Source organism: Engraulis encrasicolus, chromosome 12, assembly GCF_034702125.1.
Source record: "Engraulis encrasicolus isolate BLACKSEA-1 chromosome 12, IST_EnEncr_1.0, whole genome shotgun sequence".
Taxonomy (NCBI): domain Eukaryota; kingdom Metazoa; phylum Chordata; class Actinopteri; order Clupeiformes; family Engraulidae; genus Engraulis; species Engraulis encrasicolus.
In genome coordinates, this window is record NC_085868.1 from 51,947,628 (window position 1) to 51,955,127 (window position 7,500).

The 7,500-nt window shown below is 45.8% G+C and overlaps 1 protein-coding gene across 1 annotated transcript in view; it reads left to right on the forward strand.

Moving 5' to 3' along the window:
* LOC134460374 (anosmin-1-like) overlaps positions 1-7,500 on the forward strand; it is a 115,581-nt gene that overhangs the window by 415 nt on the left and 107,666 nt on the right. The gene's annotated exons all lie outside the window — the stretch shown is intronic.

Consider the following 7,500-nt stretch of genomic DNA (forward strand, 5'->3'; position numbering starts at 1 on the left):
TGGCCATTTTACACTCACACAAACATCAAAAATTAACAGTTTGGATGGGAAAACATCAATCAGACAACCTTGTTAATTCCAGCTGCCCCGTTGACTTAACCTAACGGAGCACCAAGTTGTGTTGTGTTGTGTCTTTGTGTGTGCACGCATCTGTGTGGCGTGGCCGCACTGACGTTCGTGGGCATTGTAACTTTCACGGTTCATTTGGGAGTATCGACTTGTTTTCTGCTTCCTTCCGAGACTAGCCAACTGGAGCCAGCGAACAGCATCCCAGTGATGCCGCATCTGAAGGCAGTCAGGATAGGAGACACGTTAACATCGCCGGGTGTTCAGCAGTCATAAACACATCAGGGACAATGTCAATAAATGTTATTGTGGAAATTTAGCACGGGTGGTGGTTTTGATTGCGCTCGGATACGCGAGTTTACTGAGCATACTAAACACATTTTTAAAAGCCTAAAACCTGAAAAAACACATTTTAGAAAATATCCGCAATGGTCTCGCTGTTGTTTACAAAGAAAGAGGGGCTGTCGTGTGCGCGCGCTGATCCAGCGCTGCGCAGTGGATGTGTGTGCGTGCTTGCGCGCGCTTGCGCAAGTGTGTGTGTGTGTGTGTGTGTGTGTGTGTGTGTGTGTGTGTGTGTGTGTGTGTGTGTGTGTGTGTGTGTGTAGTGCTTCCCTTGTCATTTAATCTTCATTGATCCCTCCAAATGAAACTTCAGTCAGCATTCAAGAGACTGTGATGTCTCCCTTGGAATCATTCTCCCTCATGGGAACATATGGCAACTCGTCTGGATTTATTTATTTATTTATGTACAAGTTGTGTTTGCTTCTGTGTCTGTCTGTCTGTCTGTCTGTCCCGTCGTTTGCTAACGGTGGTTGTTTTTTTCTTCAGTTGGTTTATGAGGAAAGGGGGATACTGCGTTTCAAGGTTTGTTTGTTTGTTCATAAGGTTGTGGCGAGCGAGCCTGTTGTAGTTTATCGGTCCCTCGTCTGTAGGCCATGGTAGTGAACCTCAAGTCATCCTTGTGTGGTTTTGCGGTCAGCAGTGTGAGCGGACCTCATTTCATCCTTGAGTTGGCTGCATCTTCCCGGAGCGGAGTGCAGTCAGACTGCCCCCCCCCCACACACACACACACACACACACATAATGGGTGCTTGCTTACCACTTAATTGGACTAATCTGCTCTGATAGTAGCAGAAAAGTAGCCTACCCACTCAGGCTACATATAACACATTTGCACATCAGAATATAGAGCACAAAATGAAATACACTGTCTGTCTGGACAGCCCTGACAAAAAAACTGTTTTTATCCCGTACAGACGTTTTGTTTTTTAATCTTTGTATTATCCGCATAATCCCGCCAGCAATGTTTTTGTTGTTCAGCCAGCCGCACTGCTTTTGCTTTAGATCTCTGAAATCACTATGGTGATCCAGTGGTTCCCAAACTTTGGGCCGGGACCCCTAGGAGGGTTGCGGAAGTACTGCTGGGGGAGGGGTCTCGGACAAGAGGGATGTTGCATTAAAAACAAACAAGATAACATAATTTCATAAATTTGGCAGTAAGAGTTTTCTGGATAATCTAGCAATATTAATGGACAAAAACGTGCTTGAGAATATGGGGGTTGGGGGGGTCGCGAAGGCACTCTTAGGTCCAAAATGCAAGCGAAAGCCCACCTGGGAAACTCCAACTCCCATTGGGTTTCCATGCTGTTCAGACTTGTATCCAAAAGGTTGCTGTTTCAACTCCCGACCCACCAGGTTGGTGGGGGGAGTGATTAAGTAGTGCTCTCCCCATCCTCCTCCATGACTGAGGTACCCGAAGCATGGTACCGTCCTGCCACATTGCTCCCTTGGGGTGCCATTGGAGGCTGCCCCCTTGCACGGGGTGAGGCATGAATGCAATTTCATTGTGTGCAGTGTGCATTGTTCACTTCTGTGCTGTGGAGTGCTGTGTCACAATAGGAGTTGGAGTTTCCCAGGTGGGCTTTCATAAAACTGTCCCATCCCTGATTTGGATTGGCCTCTCCTACAAGAGCATGAATAGATGGTTTACAGACTGTGATATCTCATGTATGATGTTGTTTGGCGATAGCCAGGCTTGTTGAGTGACATACTTGGCCTGTTCTCGTCAGTTTGACCTACTAGTGCCCTGGAGCAGTGGCAGCCATCAACTCAATGACATGGCCTAAACGGCTCCTCTTACATGGCCTAAACCAGTGGTTCCCAAAGTGGGGGTCGGGACCCCTACTTAGGGATGCAAACGATTAATCGATTAATCGACTTTAATCTATCAATGCATTAATCGATTAAAAAACATAATCGCAATTAATCGACAATTCAACTGACAAGAGACCCAGGTGAAATGGGCATGTGAAGAGTGTGTATGAAGAGGGGTGTGAATAGAGGGAATATTTAAATCACCTTTGGATTAAAGAGTTGAAATATAATTAATTTATATGTGGTATTTTATCTCAATTTTTAATTACAATTTTTAGATTTAGTCGTTTTTTTCCGAGAAGCATTGAGATTTCGGGGCGAAAAGCGCCGCTTATCAATTAATCGTAAGTCGATCGATAAAACTATCAACTAATGATTAATGAATTAATCGATAATTTGCATCCCTAGTTGCGGTGGTACTGAAGTGGGATTGCAGACAAAGGGGACATGTATTCACTTGTGTTGTTAATAGATGTATTTGCTCTTCTGTAGATTTCTAGCAATATTAGCGGACAAACTAGTAGTGGAAAATCTGGCCATATTAATGGACAAAGATTTTCTATTAATAGTTTGTCAGCTAATATTGCTTGAAATCCATTGCATGGCTTAGACCAGTGTTTCTCAAACTTTTTCAGACCGAGGACCACTTTGTCCCCCCAAAAAATCTTCAGGGACCACCTGTCAACTGAATTGACAGTTGAGGGGTGCTAATTTGACACTGCTAATGATACCACTTATTATTCACATCACAAGCCCATCCTGTTGTGGTGAAAATAATACTTCAGCTATGTTTAGCTTTGTAATAATGTTACAAATATAGTATGCTGCTAGCTTGTCTTGGACAAGTAGAGATCCCCTCGCGGACCACCTGAGCTCTGTCGCGGACCACAAGTGGTCCCCGGACCACACTTTGAGAATCACTGGCTTAGACTATGATNGATGGGGAGGTCGTAAAAATGTTCTTGAGTCCAAAAGGGGGGTCCCCACTGAAAAAGTTTGGGAACCACTGGCCTAAACGGTTCGTCAATGTCCCAATGACTGCAGTGCTCTCTGCTTGAAGTCCCACTGCAGCTCTGGTTGAAGTCTCAGTGCAGTGCAGTGTGACAAGCGGAGGGGAATCCTCTGCCAACCAGAGTAGAGTCGGCCATCAAGGCCAGACATCTGCTGGCTGCAACGTGGCTCTTCAAGCAGACTTCTCCTCCTCTCCTCCTTTCTTCTCCTCTCCATTCTCCTCTTCTCCTCCTTTCTTCTCCTCTCCCTTCTTCTTCTTCTTCTTCTTCTACTTTCCTCCTCCTTTCTTCTCCACTCCTCTCCTCTCCTCTTCTCCTCTGCTCTTCTTTTCCTTTTGTCTTCCTCTCCTTTCCTACTCCTCTTTCTTCTCATCCCTCCCTTCATCCTCTCCTTTCCTTTTCCTTTTATCCTCTACTCTTCCCATCCTTTCCTCTCCACCAATCTTCTTCTCCTCCTCTTTCTTCTCCTCCTTTCTTCTTTCTCCTTTCTTCTCCTCTTCTTCACATCTTTGTCCAAGCCATTGTGGCAGAGGTCCCTGGGAGGTCGGAGATGCATGTGTGTGTGTGTGTGTGTCTGTGTGTGTGTGCGTGCGTGTGTGTGTGTCAGAAGTATGTGCCCGATGTGTGTGTGTGTGTGTGTTTGTGTGTGTGTGTGTGTGTGTGTGTGTGTGTGTGTCTGTGTGTGTGTGTGTGTTGGGGGGGGGGTCCTTGGGAGGTTGGAGATGTTATCTAGAGCGGCACGCGAGTCTGGAGGCGTTCCATTGTCCCCTCATGTCAAGTAGACCACTGTTTCACCCAGACAGGCTGTGTGTGTGTGTGTGTGTGTGTGTGTGTGTGTGTGTGTGTGTGTGTGTGTGTGTGTGTGTGTGTGTGTGTGTGTGCGCATGTGTGTGTACAGTGTTCCTGCATCTCAGAAGTGTGTGTGTGTGTGTGTGTGTGTGTGTGTGTGTGTGTGTGTGTGTGTGTGTGTGAGAGACTGTGTGTGTCAGACGTAGCATATGTGTCCAGTGTGTGTGTATGAATGAAGATGTGTGTGTTGGTTGTGTTGTGTGTTGTAAGCATTTCTGCATATCAAGATTGTGAAAGTGGTGTGAAAGTTTGTCTATGTGTGCACGACTCTGTGTGTGAGAAATGCCATGCATGACTGAGTGAATGTTTGATGTATGTGTGTGCATGGCCGTGTGTGTGTGTGTGTGTGTGTGTGTGCTAGTGTGTGTGTCTGTGTGTGTGTGTGTGTGTGCGTGTGTGTGTGCTTGTGTGTGTTCCAAGGAATGTGCCATCTACCATGTCATTGGTCCATGCAGTCCACTCACCCCATCCACCTACGTACATACCCCCCCCCCCCCACTTACATACAAACCCATTCCCTCAGTGCCAGGACCCCACCCCCCCCCCCTCACACACACACACATACACACACGCCACTTACATACAAACCCATTCCCCCCAGTCTCTTAACCCCCCCCCCCCCCCTGTCCTCTCAGTGGCCTCGTGCCAATGTCCCCAGTGACACCCATACTAATGATGGGGCATTTGCAATGACGTCATGACGTCAGCTTAGGGTCATCAATGGAGGAAGTATGGACCCCCCCCTCTCCATATACATACCAATGTACTATTTACAGGGACTTTCCTTAATTCCCCCCCGGGGATCAATAAAGTTACTCTACTCTACTAAAGACAGTAACTACTTATATGTACATGAAGTTGTTGGTGGTACATATTCATTAGTTCACTCTCTGAAATTTGGATTAAGTATGTATGCATACATCTTCGTTCTTGCTGGAGAACGGACTTCTCGTGATCGCGCCGCATGCGAGCGAGAAAGAAAATATCTGACTGGGGACAGGTGAGCGGAGAATACAGTAAATGCTGTATAGTTAATTAAGGGGCGTTCCAAATTCCAGTGCGCTGAAATGCCACCAAATGACGGCAGAGCGGAGAATGAGATGCAGCTGGGTCAAAGACGTCCAAAAAGGAATTGTCATTCAGTGTAACGGATACCTTCGGCTGACTGTAACTGTAAGAAACATGACTCTTTTTATTTAATTTTTTTCCAGTGAATTCATGAAAGCCTCGGCTGTCATCCATTCACTTAAAACAATTTAAAAATCATGTTTTTTTTTTTACAGTTACAGTCAGCAGAAGGTAATCGTTACACTGAATCCTTTTTGGACGTCTTTGACCCAGCTGGTTATCTTTTCACGCTGAATTCAGGCAAATGACAGTAGCGTGTAGGACAGAATGCAGGTTGTAAATTAGGCATGCCAAATTTCATTACGCTTCTCTCGAACTTTCGTTTTTAACAAAACGTGCATTTTGTGAAAAAGGACAAAAATGTTTTCAATGACCAACACAAATTGTGATGATGATGATGAACACCTTAAAAATATTGCTGTTATTTCGTGGTGATTGCGGAATTTGGAATGATGTTGTTCCCTGGAAATTCTGTACTANTTAGCCCCTTAATGCGCGCCGTACCTCCAGTGGCACGCTGTAATAGTCATTGAAATGTAACTACCATAGCACTACAATACTATGACACAACACAGGCCCTTTAGTAATGCACCACGACTTGGTCATTACCATACTGGTAACAACAAATGTATAAAGCCGCGTCTTAAGGGGTTAAAGGGACACTGTGTGAGATTTTTAGTTGTTTATTTCCAGAATTCATGCTGCCCATTCACTAATGTTACCTTTTTCATGAATACTTACCACCACCATAACATTCTAAGTATTCATTATGACTGGAAAAATTGCACTTTTCATACATGAAAAGGGGGATCTTCTCCATGGTCCGCCATTTTGAATTTCCAAAAATAACCATTTTTAGCTGCAAAAATGACTCTACTTGGACCATACTAGAAAATATTTGTTTATTAATTAGTAAACTTTCATGTAAAGATCAAATTTGGCAATAGGCAGCCCAGTTTCAATGAGCAGCATAGTTGCAGTACCTTTTTTGACCATTTCCTGCACAGTGTCCCTTTAAGAAGAACAAGGATGTGAATGAGCAACACAAATGATGATGATGATGACGATGATGATGATGACTGATGATGATGACGACGACGACGACGATGATGATGATGATGATGATGATGATGAACATCTACTACCAACCTATATACAGTAAGATGACACTGTTGCTCTGTGTTGAAACGCCTAAAAACTGTTGCTGATTTCACAGGGAATTTCGGAATGACGATGTCGTTCCCTTGCGATGACCTACTGGTCCGAATCACGCAGGGGTCGCGGGGGTTGAGTGATTGTATTTAAGCGGCACGCCAGCAGGTCACCAGGTCACCAGCTAGGGGTCAGAGATCATAGACGTGGCTGATGGCGGTCCATTGCTGGCGGAGGATTGATGGATTGGTGGCGATGGCTGTGTGTGTGTGTGTGTGTGTGTGTGTGTGTGTGTGTGTGTGTGTGTGTGTGTGTGTGTGTGTGTGTGTGTGTGTGTGTGTGTGTGTGTGTGTGTGTGTGTGATGGTGATGGCAGTGGGCGGTGGCAGTGGCACTTGAAGAGACTTGGCGGGGGATGATGAGAAATCACACACACACACACACACACACACACACACACACACACACACACACACACACACACACACACACACACTTCGCCAGCTGTTCGGACTCGGAGAACGTCTTATGGACTGATTGCACTGATTGTTTGTGTGTGTATGCATAGTGTGTGTGTGTGTGTGTATGTGTGTGTTCCAATTTACACATGCAATCGTAGGCACGTGTGTGCAGTGCACAGACATGTGGATGTGCATGCACGTGTATGTGTACTGGGTTTGTGTTTGTGTTTGGTTGAACTTCCGTGTCTGTGTGTGTGTGTGTGTGTGTGTGTGCGCGTGTGTGTGTGTGTGTGTGTGTGTGTGTGTGTGTGCGCGTGTGTGTATCTGTTCCGATTTCGTTTTTTCTGCATGTTTTGTCTGTGTGTGTGTCTGTGTGTTTGTGTATACTGTTCGGTATGTAGTGTTTGTGTGTGTACTGTTCGGTATGTAGTGTTTGTGTGGGCGCAAGACACATTTTTCTTCTGCATGTTGATGACATGTCTGGGGAAGTAGGGCCCCGATGCCTGCCCCGATGTTGTTGAACTGGGGGATGCCTGCCCCGATGTTGTTGAACTGGGGGATGCCTGCCCCGATGTTGTTGAACTGGGGGATGCCTGCCGTGGTGATGTTGAACTGGGGGATGCCTGCCGTGGTGATGTTGAACTGGGGGATGCCTGCCGTTGTGATGTTGAACTGGGGGAT